This window comes from Canis aureus, chromosome 16 (assembly GCF_053574225.1).
Source record: "Canis aureus isolate CA01 chromosome 16, VMU_Caureus_v.1.0, whole genome shotgun sequence".
Lineage (NCBI taxonomy): Eukaryota > Metazoa > Chordata > Mammalia > Carnivora > Canidae > Canis > Canis aureus.
This window is the reverse complement of record NC_135626.1, coordinates 32,308,954-32,325,106: the sequence shown is the minus strand read 5'-3', so window position 1 is coordinate 32,325,106 and position 16,153 is coordinate 32,308,954. Positions and strand designations below refer to the sequence as shown.

Sequence of the window (16,153 nt, the reverse complement as noted above, 5' to 3'; positions counted from 1 at the left end):
CTCAGAAATCTCATCCTACTAGAGTATAGACAATTGTTCATGGACCAACTCACTTTTTTCATATATGGAAACCAGTTGGCCCCTATATGAAACATACAATAGTGAGAGAATAGAGAAGGGAGGGAAAGCAAAGTTTTCCATCAAGTCTAGCCTCCTAGAAATTCAAAAGGGTACAAGGTGTCAAAACCCAGGTACTCCCTTCAGCAGTGATTGGTAGGGTTTGCTACTGGTTAACAATGGAAAGGTCGAGAGCCCATCTCAATACCTTTGAGATATGAACACTGAGGGAAATGTTTCAGCAACCTGCAGGGGATGTGTTATATTTGTCTTCTTGCCTCAGGAACTCACCAATTATGTGAAAATGCCAACTGGTTTCCTTACCTGATTTTGAGTAACACTTCCCAAGAAAATAAAAATGTCCAGAGATAGTACGCAAAAATCACACAAGACGGAAATATTGAAAAGACTTTTTTTTTTCCTGAGGAGGCGGAGACAAATTAAAATATTTCAAGAGTAAGCAATTAAAGAAAATGGTAGAGAACGAAAAGCGAAGGAGAAATACTCATATAGAAGCAATACAGAAACATTAATATTGAAAAGGTTTTCTTGGTTAATAGATTGTTAATTATGAAACTCAGGATTGAAGCAGTATATTCTATGATGCTGTAAACCAAAAACTTACACACAAATACATGCAAATTTTGTTTATGACTACAGAAGCACAATACATGCACGGATGTGCACATCTAGAAGGATGTCGTTACCGGTATCTGTGGCTGTTTGGGGGTGACAGAATCAGGTGTCTTTTTACCCCTCCTATTTGCAAAATTGTGCCTTCTCTATTATCCACGATGAAAATGGAATACTTACCCATAACATAAATGTGTACCTCTTCCCATGAAGGTTCCACAACTTTCCACAACATACAGAAAATTCACAAGAATTATGAAGATCAAGGGAGTGTGTTTTGTGTGTGAAGATGCCTCTAATGATGTGTGGAAATACCCTTTTAAAAAAAAGATTTTATTTATTTATTCAAGAGACAGAGAGAGAGAGAGGCAGAGACACAGGCAGAGGGAGAAGCAGACTCCATGCAGGGAGCCGGATGCAGGACTCGATCCCAGGACCCTGGGATCACAACCCCAGCCAAAGGCAAATGCTCAACCATTGAGCCCCCCAGGTGTCCCTAGAAACACCCTTTAGAGAGAGAGAAAGAGAGAGATAGAGTATCGGTTATATTCATACCTAGCATAACCACAGAGTATGCTTTTGTTCTGGAATGTTCTGTTCTATGTTTTGTTCTGGTATTATTTGCCAAGAATTATAATCTTTTTTTTTTTCCTATCATATACTTCACTTAGTACAGGTGAGTATCAGACATTTTTCTTTTGCTTTCCCACCTTGGACTATCCAGCATCTGAGCCCCTTTGGGTATTTTCAAAATCCTTTTATTATAAGCCTTTGTGGGTGGAAGAGACTGCATTTATCTCAGCCTCCTGCTACTAATATATAAATAGGCACATGACCCAGGTTTGTCCTATCAAAGATGCCCATCCTAGTAAGGGTTTTAGTAGAAGCAAAGACATATTGAGCTTCCAGGGCACCGATGACAGAACAAAATCATGTGTCCAGTAGAAGTGCTTGGTGCAAGCAATGGGATTTGTCCACTGCTCAGCAAAGAAAAGGGAAAATTGAATGTAGATACCTGGAGCACACAGTAGGGGTTAAAAAACTAAATTTGATTTACTCAGATATAATTTATGATATTTTAACATCAGTTTTAGGTAAAGGGATGGTATAGTTCTCACCAGATGTGGTAGGAATGTTTGCTTATTATTGTTCCAAAAATGTGAGGGATTTAAAGTTGTTACTGCAAAAGAAAATCCTCTAATCAAATGCATGTTGTCTGCTATTAAGGACAGTAGATGTTCATTCATAAAATATACATTTGGTGCATAAAATATGCTTTCTCTGTGTCAGGCACTATGTTGCTAGAAAGAATAAAACATGATGAATCTCTTCTCTCTAGAAATGTCTCCTTTACACTGTCTCAGTTACTTTTTATCCATATCAGAATATTTTGTTCATTTGTTTGTATCCCATTCATTTGTGAATTCCTTGGGGGATATGGGACTTATTTTCTATTTATTTATGTTCCTAGAACATAACACAATATCTCATACATAACTGGCTTTCAAAAATGTATACTGAGTGAATAAATGAATGAATGAATAAAAAATGACATGAGTAAGTAGCCTGAACAATCACCCTCAGTGAGTTCTATTTGCATCCCAGTCAACTTGCTTATCAGTGACATAAGGGAACCCAGAAGGCAAGCTAATCAAACACACAGATGCTGTCTGTGTCGTGTCAGGAATACCTAAGACATATAATGACAATCAGAGATCTCAATATTTATTATCTGATGTAAGTGAAGAAAAGATTTGGAAGAGTTTATTATAAAAGATTTTAACCTGGTCCTTTAAAAAATAGTCAACTGTCTAAGAAGAAGCTGGGATAGATCTGACTTAAAAACAGGTAATAGAGGAGTGCCTGGCTCTCAGTAGAGCATAGGAATCTTGATCTCAGGGTTGTGAGTTGGAGATTCATGTTCAGCATAGAGATGGCTTTACAAAAAAAAACAGGTAGTAGAATGTGATAAATAAACAAATGAAAAGTGAATAACAACTGACAGTACCCTCTGTGAGGCAGTAGTGAAATGGGACTCCTCACATCGATTCTATGTGTAAAGAAGAGAGACAGCCATCCCCACTGTGCTGCACTCAGACTCTGCATTGAAAACTGTGTTCTTGGGGCCTGGGTGGCTCAGTCAGTTAAGCATCTGCCTTTGGCTCAGGTCATGGTTTCTGTGTCCTGGGATGAAGCCCCACAATGGGTCTGGCTCATCAGGGAGTCTGTTTCTCTCTCTCTCTCTCTCTCTCTCTCTCCTTCTGCCCCTCACTACTGCTTATTCTCTCTCTCTCTCTCTTTCTCTCTCTCTCTTTCTCTCAAATAAATAAACAAAATCTTTAAAAAGAAAGAAAAGAAAACTGTGTGCTCTGCAGCTCTGCATTTGAAGGTTACTGAAAAAAGTAGACCACATTTCAGAAAGTGTGATTCTCATGGTGAAGTGTTTGAAAACTATAATAGACACTTTGACCATCTGAGGAAATGTAGTCTAGAAACACTTAGCAGGAGAATAATGTAATTAACTCAAGATCTACCATGTAGAATTTAGTTATTTGAATTCTAAAGTGCCCAGTCATTTTTTTCAGAGTAGGCATAGGGCAGCAAGTCGGGTTCAAAGAGCTGAGGAGAGAGAAGAGTAAAGCAAAGTATAAGATGGGCAAATGAACAGACAACCTGAAACATGGGTTATGGACAGAGGCCTGTTTTGACCTGTTTTCTGTGCTTTAAAGACTGGCATGTACCAGTCTTTAAAGCACATTTATAGGGTAAGGGCAAATGTATACACGGAGGCAGGACAAATAGGCTAATGTGTTCATAAACAGATCTTAAGGAGCATGTGTTCCAGTAAACTTTTTTATAAAATAAGATGATGGTAATACAAAGATGACAGTGAGGGGCACCTGGGTGGCTCAGTAAGTTAAGCATCTGACTCTTGATTTTAGATCAGGCCATGAGATCGAGCCCCACCTTGGTTTCCATGGTTAGCAAGGAGTCTGCTTGAGATTCTCTCTCCCCTTCTCCCTTTGCACCATGCTCTCTAAAATAAATAAATAAGTCTTAAAAAAAAATAAAAGCTGACAGTGAACATGGGATAGGGAGGGCAGGTCCAAGTGCCATGACTGGAATTCTTTAAGTAGTGATTAATGATGTCAGAGAGGTTATAGAAGAAAATCCTAGTTTCAGGTAAAGTTTGTATACGAGGAATTCTTAAAAACATGTTCAATTAAAAAACTCTTTGCCTTTATTCAACTTATAAAAGTGACAGATTTTTTTCCAATTAACATGAAGCTTTTGAAATGTTATATATAGAAATACTTAAGATACTTTATAAATTAAGCTTATTATTTATGCATGGAGGAAAACTGAAGAGCATTTTTTTAACCTTTAAAATCCATTTCTCCTATTCAGAAGTAACATAGCACAGACTCTGAGACTATCTGAATTAAATTCTGAGTTCTGATATTTTCTGGCTCAATTGATCGTTAAGAAGTTAGTTAACCTGTATTTGCCTAGGTTTTATCTGTCAAATCAGGACAATAATAGTGCACTGTATTGAATGAGATAGTAATAATTTAGAAAAATATCTGTTGTATGGTAAGCAAGAAAGTTTTGCTGAAATTGTCATCTTGCATATAATGATATTAACATATCTGAGAAGTAAATTTGATATAGCCTATGCATGTTATGGTGCATCATATATTCTCTCCATGTATAACTAACTATGAGGTTCAGCAAGGGTATTTTCCTGGTTTTTTTTTTTAATAGTAGAAATATATTTTTAGCTTTTAAGATATATTCACCAATCTGATTCTTTTTAAAGAATATTTATTTATTTTAAAGAGAAACAGAGAGCGAGATGGGGGGCAGAGAGAAAAGGAGAGAGAGAATCTCAAGCAGACTCTTTGCTGAGCATGGAGCCCAAAGTGGGGCTTGATCTTACAACCCATGAGATCATGACCTGAGCTGAAATCACAAGTTGGACACTTAATCAACTGACCCACTCAGGCACTCCTCATCAATCTCATTTTTTATCTTCCAGTTGGGTTCCATTGATTACTTGTCTGATTTAAGGATGTTGCTTGTGTATAGAATAGGGTTAATTGAACTGGTTCAGGCAAGAGCAAATCCACTGATTTATAAGGGATATGAGATTCCTCAGGAATTTATTGTGTTCCTGCAGGGGCTCTGGCATTATGTTAGAAGCTAGGAACAAGTAAGGTGTTAAACAGTGGAATCCCAACTTTAGTGAAGGAAACAGAGGGGTTATTATAATTCCAATAATCAGTGTGTCACAGCAATGCAATGAGTGACAAGGGTTAACCTATAAGGATCTGAGGAAAAATGGGAAAATACAAGGAAGGCTGTCAGAGGAGGGGATTTCTGAGCTGAAATTAATGGTTGAAAAAGATTTTAAGCTAACTTTGTTTCAATCCCATCTTCCCAATTACATACATTTCCTTTTTTAAAAAAAAAATATTTTTAATGTTCTCCCTTAAAGTTGTTTTTTTTTTCCAAACTGCAACAGTAGAATGAATAATGTTAGTTACACAAAGGAGATAATACAATACAAAGGTACAAAGGCAAAACAACATTTTTTTCCCTTCACTACATCCCATTCTACTTCTTTCTCAAACTCCATTCAGTATTTAAATCCTTGCCAGATTCTTTCCACAACTTTTCCATGCTCTTGAATTGCATATTAACTATAAGCCTGAAATGCATGTAGCTTCTGAAACTCTGTGTGTGTGTGTGTGTTTGTGTTTTAAAAAGTTTTAGGTTTCTGTTTGCTCATTTTTATTTTTAAAAAATCATGCATATACATCACTTATCTGCTTTTTTTTATATTACTTGAAAAACTGCATTTTAATATTATGGTACACTTCACATAGACAAACCATTATGATGTAGCATGTATACATAAAATATTAAAATTAATGTTGTAACAACTGTTAAAAGCTTTGGAAACCATAGGTACCCTTCTTCAACTAAATATCTTTTCCCTACTCATTGCCAACGTGCTCCCAAGAGAGAACCACTGTCTTAAATTTTTAATAATTTACTTTTATTAACTTGAGAATATTGCATATATAAATCATGTCAGTAGATATTAGCTAGCTCCCTCTTTTTTCTAATTTTTGTGAACGTGAAAGTACTCACATATGCATTATTTACATAAAGGGTATCATATTACACCTTGTTTTTTATCTGATTTTAATATTCTTTTTTCTTTTACTCCACATTTCCTTCTTTTCCTCTCCTCCACCCACTTTCACCTACTTTAACCCCATCCCACAGACAACCCATTTTAAAAACGTATTCAGTCTTGTTTTTTTCTATACTTTGTTCCCAGCTCATTTGACCATATACAAATACTACTGTTAGAAGTTGTACATATTGCAAATATTCATACAAAGTGAAAACATAATGTATATAATCATCTGTGTAAATATATATTTATTTTAAAATTTATTTAAAATGGAATGTTATAATTGTGTTTTACATTGCTTATTCAGTAATAGCTAAAAGAACTTGATCTGAATCAAATGATATAACTTCATTTTTTCTTTTTTTTTACTTATTTCCACTATGGACACCACTTTAATAAACATGCATATGCATAAAGGCTTTGACTAGGCCTTTACCACTTTAGGATAGATTTCTAGGAGTGAGATTATTGAAGTTAAAGATATTTTTAATTCTAAGGGTGCCTAGATGGCTCGGTTTCTTAAGCATCTCACTTTGGATCAGGTAATGATCTCAAGGTCCTGGGATGGAGCCCAGAGTCAGGCTGCCTGCTGCGCAGGGAGCCTACTCCTCCTTCTCCACCTGCCCCTCCCCTTGCTGGTCCTCTGTGTCTCTCTCTCCCTCAAATGAATAAATAAAATCTTTTTTTGAAAGAGATATTTTTAATTCTAGTAAGTGTTATTTCATACTTTTGTAAAAATGGTTTAACATTTCTATTTCCAAAAGAAATCTATGAGAGAATACTTTTATTCATATCCCTACCAGAAATAGATCTTATTTCTCTCTCTTTTTATTTTACTTGCTGCTCTAGTGGGTAAAAATGATATCTCATTGGTATTTTAATTTGTAAGCTTCTGATCAATATTTAATTTGACTGTCTTATTTGTATGAAACTATTACATTTTCTTCTCTGTTGTCTATTTTCATTCTTTGATCATTTTTCTTTAAGCCATTTTAGTTATTTCTTGACACTTTGTAGGAATCTTGTTGTAATGTAAATATTATCTCCTTATCTGTTATTTGTTTTATAATTTTATTCAATAATCTTATTTTTCTATTAATATTATATTGTTATAAACTGGGCAACAACACAAAATGAATACCAAGGGTATATATATGAAACTGTCAGAGACATGGCTTAATCAGAAACCTCAGTTAGCTGTCTCAAACACAAGGAAATAAAAGAATCTCCAAAAACAGAATCTCTTGTGATTTTCTAATCTCTTGACAAGGGAGATGGTCCTTTGTTACTGAAGAGTAGAAGATTTAAAGACTAAACTTTCTGGCCATGAAGGAGATTTAGCCGTTTGCTACTGTTACATAGTTCAAAAGAACACCCTCTGCTCCCTATAAGCAAGGAAATGTGCCCTTGAAAAATATAATACATAATCCTCACAGCTGGAATTAAAACAAATAGAGTTTAATGTGCTGATAAAACCATGGTTATCATATTATTTGACCACTTGGGGATTTTAGCTCTCCGTGGGTCAAACTTCAGGACTGATTGCCACCTATGAATAGCATCCAAATGAATTCCTTAAAGTAGATAAATGTAGATATCTACTCCTCACAACTGTTCTATCTGTTGTTTTAGCCAGATACTGTCTTTGGCCATTTGGGGGAACTTAGTAGCCTCTAGCAAACGGGAATGTAATTAACATCAGAACTCTAGGTGTGCAATATGTAATTACACTCCATTAGAATCTATCAAAATGAGATTATAATTACACTTTGCACATGCCACATTTCTTGTAAGGTTGGCAATTCAGACCTCCGCTAATAAATACAAAGTGCTCTGCATTCTGTAGACCTCTTAGTCCATTTAATGATGACCCATCCACAGCCAGCTTCGTTTTTAACAGAATAAAGGTGTTGAAATGGAGTTTGAATATTAACAACAAGAAACTAACTAAAATGTGTTATCTACAGATGGGGAAAAGTCACAAAAGTCAAAAGAGCAAGCAAACAAACAACAAAGCAGGAGAGTAAGCCTGATTTAATGTGACAAAATTTATTTAGCAGGATTTTTAGAAACTAAACCCCAATTTTGGACCAAGTGTTTGATTTATGCTAAATTTGTGACACTTGACTTTCCAAAAGGCTTTTAGTGTTGCCAATATCTCTTGTTTAACCAAAATTTAATAAAACAAAAATCAACAACCAGAGGAGGGAAAGTTAAAAATAAAACTGAGCACTTACCAAGCAAGGTACTTTATATTGTGAATATCTGATTTAAGCCACACAACAAGCCTGCAAAGGAATTATTTTCCCTATTTTACTGAAGGAACAATGCAGGTCTGTGAGGTTGTGTAACTTGCCTACAGTCCCTTAGTTAGTAAATGTTAAAGCTGAGATTCCAGTCCAGAGCTTTGTGACTCAGGAAGCTATGATGTATCCTATAACCATGCCTCTACCAGGCACACACAGACCAGCATGTGATAAATCTCTGGTTAAGCTTTACTTTCAAACCAACACCATCTCCCGCTCCCCAAAAAAGAAGAAGCAATCAAGATTTGTGTGAACATGAAGAAAAGGTAAGAAAAACACCACAACAACAAAACTAAAGAAAATTCAGGGCAACAGAAAGTTTTGGACAGAGCACTGAAAAGAGCATTGGAATTGGATATGCAGAGGGAAAAAAAGGATACTTCTATAGAAGTCAAGTAGTAGGTATTGATATTACCTGATCTATATCATAGAGAATTTGGCTTTTATTTTTCCAAATTTTAATAGTCCATAAAAGATTGAATTTGAAGTAGATAGAGGGGTGCCTGGATGACTCACTCCATTGAGTGTCCAACTCTTGGTTTCCACTCAGGTCATGATCTCAGGGTTGTGAGATTGAGCCCAACATTGGACTCTGTGCTCAGCAGTCTGCTTGAGATTCTCTGCCTCTGCACCTCCTCTGCACATGCTTCCTGTTTCTCTCTTTTTCTATCAAATAAATAAACAAAATCTCAAAAAATAATTACAAGATATACAGTAAGTAGAGTCTAATTAGAAAATTCTTAGGTTCTAGCACAATGCCCAAAGTCTGTTTGTCCCATGTTTTCATAAAGTAATCACAGTAAGACAAAATGATTCTCAATCTAGAGGATGGTAGTCAATCCAGTGGAAAAGCCACAACAAATGGACTGCATGGAATGTTTTAATTGAACACATTCAGAGAAGATGGGTAGAATGATCACAGTCCCTTATATTAACTAGAAACCTACAGTGCACATAGCTTCTCACACTCCACTGTCAAAGAGGAAACATGAGACAAAAGGGGAAATAAGAGTTAGTAGAAATCCCATAAACCAACCTCTCCATTTCATAGGATGAGCTAATCAAATTTTTCTCTACAAGAAATTAAGGAGTCAATCCCATTTACAATTGCACCCAAAAGCATAAGATACCTAGGAATAAACCTAACCAAAGAGGTAAAATATCTATACCCTAAAAACTACAGAACACTTCTGAAAGAAATTGAGGAAGACACAATGAGATGGAAAAATATTCCATGCTCATGGATTGGCAGAAATAATATTGTGAAAATGTCAATGTTACTCAGGGCAATTTACACGTTTAATGCAATCCCTATCAAAATACCATGGACTTTCCTCAGAGAGTTAGAACAAATTATTTTAAGATTTGTGTGGAATCAGAAAAGACCCCGAATAGCCAGGGGAATTTTAAAAAAGAAAACCATATCTGGGGGCATCACAATGCCAGATTTCAGGTTGTACTACAAAGCTGTGGTCATCAAGACAGTGTGGTACTGGCACAAAAACAGACACATATCAATGGAACAGAATAGAGAACCCAGAAGGGGACCCTCAACTTTATGGTCAACTAATATTCGACAAAGCAGGAAAGACTATCCACTGGAAGAAAAGACAGTCTCTTCAATAAATGGTGCTGGGAAAATTGGACATCCACATGCAGAAGAATGAAACTAGACCACTCTCTTTCACCATACACAAAGATAAACTCAAAATGGATGAAAGATCTAAATGTGAGACAAGATTCCATCAAAATCCTAGAGGAGAATACAGGCAACACCCTTTTTGAACTCGGCCACAGTGACTTCTTGCAAGATACATCCATGAAGGCAAAAGAAACAAAAGCAAAAATGAACTATTGGGACTTCATCAAGATAAGAAGCTTTTGCACAGCAAAGGATACAGTCAACAAAACTCAAAGACAACCTACAGAATGGGAGAAGATATTTGCAAATGATGTATCAGATAAAGGGCTAGTTTCCAAGATCTATAAAGAACTTCTTAAACCCAACACCAAAGAAACAAACAATCCAATCATGAAATGGGCAAAAGACATGAACAGAAATCTCACAGAGGAAGACATAGACATGGCCAACACGCACATGAGAAAATGCTCTGCATCACTTGCCATCAGGGAAATACAAATCAAAACCACAATGAGATACCACCTCACACCGGTGAGAATGGGGAAAATTAACAATGCAGGAAACCACAAATGTTGGAGAGGATGCGGAGAAAAGGGAACCCTCTTGCACTGTTGGTGGGAATGTGAACTGGTGCAGCCACTCTGGAAAACTGTGTGGAGGTTCCTCAAAGAGTTAAAAATAGACCTGCCCTATGACCCAGCAATTGCACTGTTGGGGATTTACCCCAAAGCTTCAGATGCAATGAAACACCGGGACACCAGCACCCCGATGTTTATAGCAGCAATGTCCACAATAGCCAAACTGTGGAAGGAGCCTCGGTGTCCAACGAAAGATGAATGGATAAAGAAGATGTGGTTTATGTATACAATGGAATATTACTCAGCCATTAGAAATGACAAATACCCACCATTTGCTTCAACGTGGATGGAACTGGAGGGTATTATGCTGAGTGAAATGAGTCAATCGGAGAAGGACAATCATTATATGTTCTCATTCATTTGGGGAATATAAATAATAGTGAAAGGGAATATAAGGGAAGGGAGAAGAAATGTGTGGGAAATATCAGAAAGGGAGACAAAAAATAAAGACTCCTAACTCTGGGAAACGAACTAGGGGTAGTGGAAGGGGAGGAGGGCGGGGGTGGGGGTGAATGGGTGACGGGCACTGAGGGGGACACTTGACGGGATGAGCACTGGGTGTTATTCTGTATGTTGGTAAATTGAACACCAATAAACAATTAATTTATTTAAAAAACAAATATTTCTCTACAAATTTATAAACATAAACCCATCACAGGTGAGTATACCAGCCTAGAAATGTTAAAGGAAAGGATTTTCAAAGATATTTACTTTACTGCAGTTTCTAATATGAGGAAACAAAGGCTAAGACAAGTGCTATGAGTCAACCTGAGTTATAATTAGTAGAAACTGGATCAGAGGCCAGTCCTTCTGTATTTGATATACTTAAAACTGGATGAGTGGTTGTTTGTAAATTCCCTTCCAAATACTTAGAAAGCTGAGCAATACATATTTTCCTTTTTAAAAAAAAAATTGATTTGGGTCCCCCGGGTGGCTCAATTAGTTAAGATTATTCATATTATCCAGTGCAATATTTGTTTTCCCCAAGGTTGTATGAGATTGGGCTACCACATGCTGATTTTGGGAGAGTACCACTCACCTTGCCCATAGGATGAGTTGAGGGATACTGATGGGATGGTCCACAGATGACCCTTGGGTTTAGGCTACATGTGTTGGTTCTCACCAGTTCATGTTCTGACAATAGTACACATGGAATGGGGACAGCAGGAGTGGGGGCAGATGTCTTTAACCTATGTGGCCTTCCAGTGCTTAAACTGGGTCTCTCACTCCACACCCATTGCTAGTTCCACCTCCAGTGTGTAGCAGTCTTCCAAGAGTGGCTGTTGTCTCTCTCCTTGAGGGATTTAAAACCATTGTTATGTAACCCAGGGGGCATTTCTGCTACCTTCACTGATGTCTGTCACTTAGGACATTATTCTCTCCTGAGTTGGTCTTAGTCCATGATGATTAGAGGGATAGATACTGCATGCATGAAGGGGACCACTTTTCTCACTCTGCCCTCAGGCCTCTTAACTAGGTGATAGAGGTATCATCAAAATTGAAAGAGGTCTTTCTAGGAATGTAGCGATTATGGCTTAAAGAGTTCAAGGAAAGATGTGGTTTTACCTTTATGCTAGGAAATTCCAAATTATAAATTTAACATGACAGGAAAATGAATTGTTGTTCACATTTTCTTGCATGCTCCAGATAAAATTGCATCTGTGGTCTTCATCACTAAAGCAAAGTAAAAACCTTGAGTCATTGGAAGTCAGTTGTCACTGGTGACTGGGTGGATGATGCAGCATCATGAGTATGTAGCCAGCATTAAGTAAATGAGATTAGGAATTGCAGAGCAAGAGGATCTCTTATTATTGCAACACATACAGATTCCAACAAGCCATGTCACTGTGAGCAGTAACAGTTACTACCTTTCTTGTCTTAGAAGATGTGAAGCTAACCAGAAACTGCATAGTTGACATAAAGGGGAAAGCAGAGAGACAGAGACAGAGACAGAGAGAGACAGAGAGAAGGAGAAAGAGAGAGGAGAGGGAGAGAGATGGTTGTTGGACTGTGGAGGAAAAGATGGTGCTTGTATACTACAAAGATTCTTCACATGTGCTGACTGATAGGACAATAGAAAATTGAATGCATGCTTCTTCTTTATGCATCTTGCTGCTATCAATAAATCACTATACCTCACACAGCCCATGAATTTGATAATGACCATTTAATCAAAGTATTATGCAGTGAAGGGACCCCCTCAATATCTACTGGGATCTAGTACACACAAGGGATAGCCCACTGTTTTGCACAAATTCCCAAACAGCATATGTTGGGAGCAGTCCTTTAGTATATTTAGTATATTATGGTTCTATCCTTGGCTCAATGGTTGCTACCAATCTCCAAAACAGTGATCAGGAAAAGAGAAGGAAAAAGTTGTTTGCTATGTTTGGGTCTTACAATTTGCTCCCCATCAGAGCTGATGGAGGAGGATCGCTTCAATTTCCATTTAAAAAGTCCCCAGGGTTTGTGGAGGTTTTTGACACCTGTATTTCACTGAAGAAGAAGAGAACCACTGTCTTCATTAGGGAAACCTCTACTGAGTTGTGTGTGTTGCTGGGAAATTATGAGAATGTGATCTCATGTAGAGTTTTAACCAATGTTGTCCTTGGACCAAATACTGGTGCAACTGTACTTAGAATGCTCTATCTCAAGGTGAAATTCTGAAACCCTAAATATGTAACAGGCTAGTGCTACTTAATTATAATTACATGAAGACTGATATGGTAAACAAACATATATGTAGGAATTATAAAAGGTTAAATACATATTTTAAAAAATTAACCTCACTAGTAACCAAAACAACATAATCTAAAATGTTGCATTTTGCCTATTGCTTTGGCAAAGTTTAGTTTTTTTAGTATTCAGCACTGGCAAGCATGTGAGAAAATGCCTGTGATTCACTGTAGGCAGGAATGTAAATAACTGTAAGTTTTTGGAAGGGTAATTTGGATACAGCTATCAAAAGTTTTAAAATGTACATATATTTTAGTCCAGCAATTCTACTTCTGGGTAGGTGCACTCACTGTCTTACAAAAAAGTTTATTGCAAGATAACTATAATTAAATCAAATCAAAAGGAGAACTAATCTAAATGTCAGAGTGAGATTTATAAATTATATTTTTATGCTATGAACTTCTCTGCAGACATTAAAAATAATATGAAAGTATCTGAAATACAGGGAATATAATACATCATTAAATAAAAACAGTATGTTGTACCAGTATGACATATTATTACAATATATATGACCTATATATTGCACATATATATGTATATGTGCAAAGAAATGACTTAGCAAACATTAACAGTGGTTTTCTCCATTTTTTTTTTTTTTTTAAGATTTTATTCTTTCATGTGAGACACAGAGAGAGACAGAGAGAGGCAGAAACACAGACAGAGGGAGAGGCAGGCTCCATCAAGGAAGCCCGATGTGGGACTCGATCCCACATGGGATCACCCCTGGAGCCAAAGGCACATAGATGCTCAACCTTTGAGCCACTCGGCATCCCAACACCAGTTTTCTCTGAATGATGATATTGTGAGTTCTTTCCTATGACTGATTACTTAGGTTGTGAGCTTTTTAATTTTCATTTTCCAAATTTTCTTCAGTGCAAATAGAATACTTTTATAATCTAAGCAAACTACATATAATGTTTAAACTGCTATCTTCTCACTCATACATATGGGCAAATACATTATCTTCTAACTGCAGATTTCTATTTATATACTCTACTAATATATCAGTTTTATTAAGATGATCCCATTAATGTTTAGGAAGATTCTGAAGTCAGAGCAATTAAGTGATAATAAACTGCTTTCACAAAACACATTTTTAAAATTAGTAGGATGCATAAATTTTAAGTCCACAGCTTAATGAACTTTTACATAAAAAAAAATAACTTGGGCAAAGATGTAGAGCATTTCATCACCTAGATCAAGACCTAGAACATACTTGTCATCTCAGAAAGTTATTTTTAATGCCTTCCTTGTCAAAAGCCATCCCAGGACTTTAACTCACTGTAGTTGTAGAGTAATAGTAAAGCTGACTACTTGTTTAGCTCTTGCCATAAGCTTGATTCTGCAGTAGATATTCTAAATATAGTATCTCATTTAATCATACTAATTCTACCATACAATGAAGAAAAGAGGGATTTTTTTTTTTTTTTTTAAAGAGAGAGAGAGAAGCGCAGAGACATAGGCAGAGAGAGAAGCAGGCTCTATACACCGGGAGCCTGACGTGGGATTCGATCCCGGGTTTCCAGGATCACACCCTGGGCCAAAGGCAGGCGCCAAACCACTGCGCCACCCAGGGATCCCAAGAGGGATTTTTTATATTAAGCAACTTGCCACACAAATTGTTCGTGGTAAATAGAGCACAAACAGGTATTTGGTTTCAAACTTGATAATTTTTTCCACACTATGCAGATTTTTATTAAGTTGAATAATGGAGTTTGGTAACAATCACCCAAAAAATGACTTGACAGTTAAACAAGTTGAGACATCAAGTAAGGTGAAGCTGACAGAGATAAACACCAGAGACCCCTTAATACCTAGGGGCAGATAATCCTTAAGTGCCCAGCACACTCAGGAACAGCCTTGGAGACGTTTTAGGATTAAAGTCACTAAAGAACATTATATTGTTCCAGGACAGCCCAATCTTCAAAAGAAGATTACATGTCCTTCAGGATTTTAGGACAACTTCCTAGGTTTTAGAAATTTCTATTGAGAAAAATAAACACTGGGTACTAAGCGATTGTAAAAAAATAATTCACCCAGAGCCTTATGGTGGGGGCGGGGGGGGGGGGGGATTAAATGGTGATTGAATTAACAGAGATATTATGAATCTGAAACTAAATTAGAATTCATTTTAGTGACTGTGTACGTACAAGTTCTCAGTTCATTACTCTTCCGACAGTTTCATTCCTCTGCAGAGCTGGATGGAAATTTGCATTTCCCAAGGCTAGGCTTCTTTAAGTGACTGACCAGGTGAGGGGCTGCTGTAGGACTCAGGGCGTTAATGGACCACACACCAATTAGCAAAGGAAGGAAGCATCTTTACAATGCATGTAAATTAAGTCTACAATCAGCAGGCTTTTCTCTTTAGCTAAAGCCCTTCTATTGGAAAACACACTCCGGAGACCCTCTCTCTTCTCTTTGCAGCAGACAGAAAAAAAAAAAAAAAAGGCAATCACCCTCAATTCTGCCTCAGAGATAAATTAAAATGGCTATTTGTATCAGGTGGGAAAAGAAAGGGTGATTTCCCACATCAGGGAACCACCATTAAGGATCCAGAGCTCTATCCTCTGGCTATATTACTCATATTTATTTCCTGTGGGTTTAGAGAAGCAAGAATTAGAAATGAATGGCATTCTTGACTGCTCACAAGGGATTTGCCTCAAGCCAAACTCCTGCTTTAACTTTACACAGTTCTTCAGTCTCCAGATGCTGCATGGTGACTCTGCCATCAGAAATCTTCAGAGTTGTGACAAACCCAGAAACAATGAGACAGGGGAGTCACACAGTTTGGGATGAAGAAAATAGCAAGACCAAACAGATACTGGAAACCCAAGGGACAGGGTTATACTAGAGGAAGGGGCAGTAGAAAAAGAAGATGGGGGAAAAAAAGAAAGAAAAAGAGGATGGACCATAAAGATAATTTTGCTTTCTT

At 37.0% G+C, this 16,153-nt stretch overlaps 1 long non-coding RNA gene across 21 annotated transcripts in view; it reads right to left on the bottom strand.

The window, feature by feature from the left end:
* The window catches only part of LOC144286341 (uncharacterized), a 55,202-nt gene that overhangs the window by 15,506 nt on the left and 23,543 nt on the right, over window positions 1–16,153 (bottom strand). For 3 of the 21 annotated variants that reach the window (XR_013354401.1, XR_013354392.1, XR_013354408.1), the window contains one exon: window positions 8,719–8,868. The exons of the other annotated variants lie outside the window; for them this stretch is intronic. This is a non-coding gene — a long non-coding RNA (uncharacterized LOC144286341). The remainder of the gene's footprint in view (window positions 1–8,718; window positions 8,869–16,153) is intronic. 21 annotated transcript variants of the gene reach the window in all.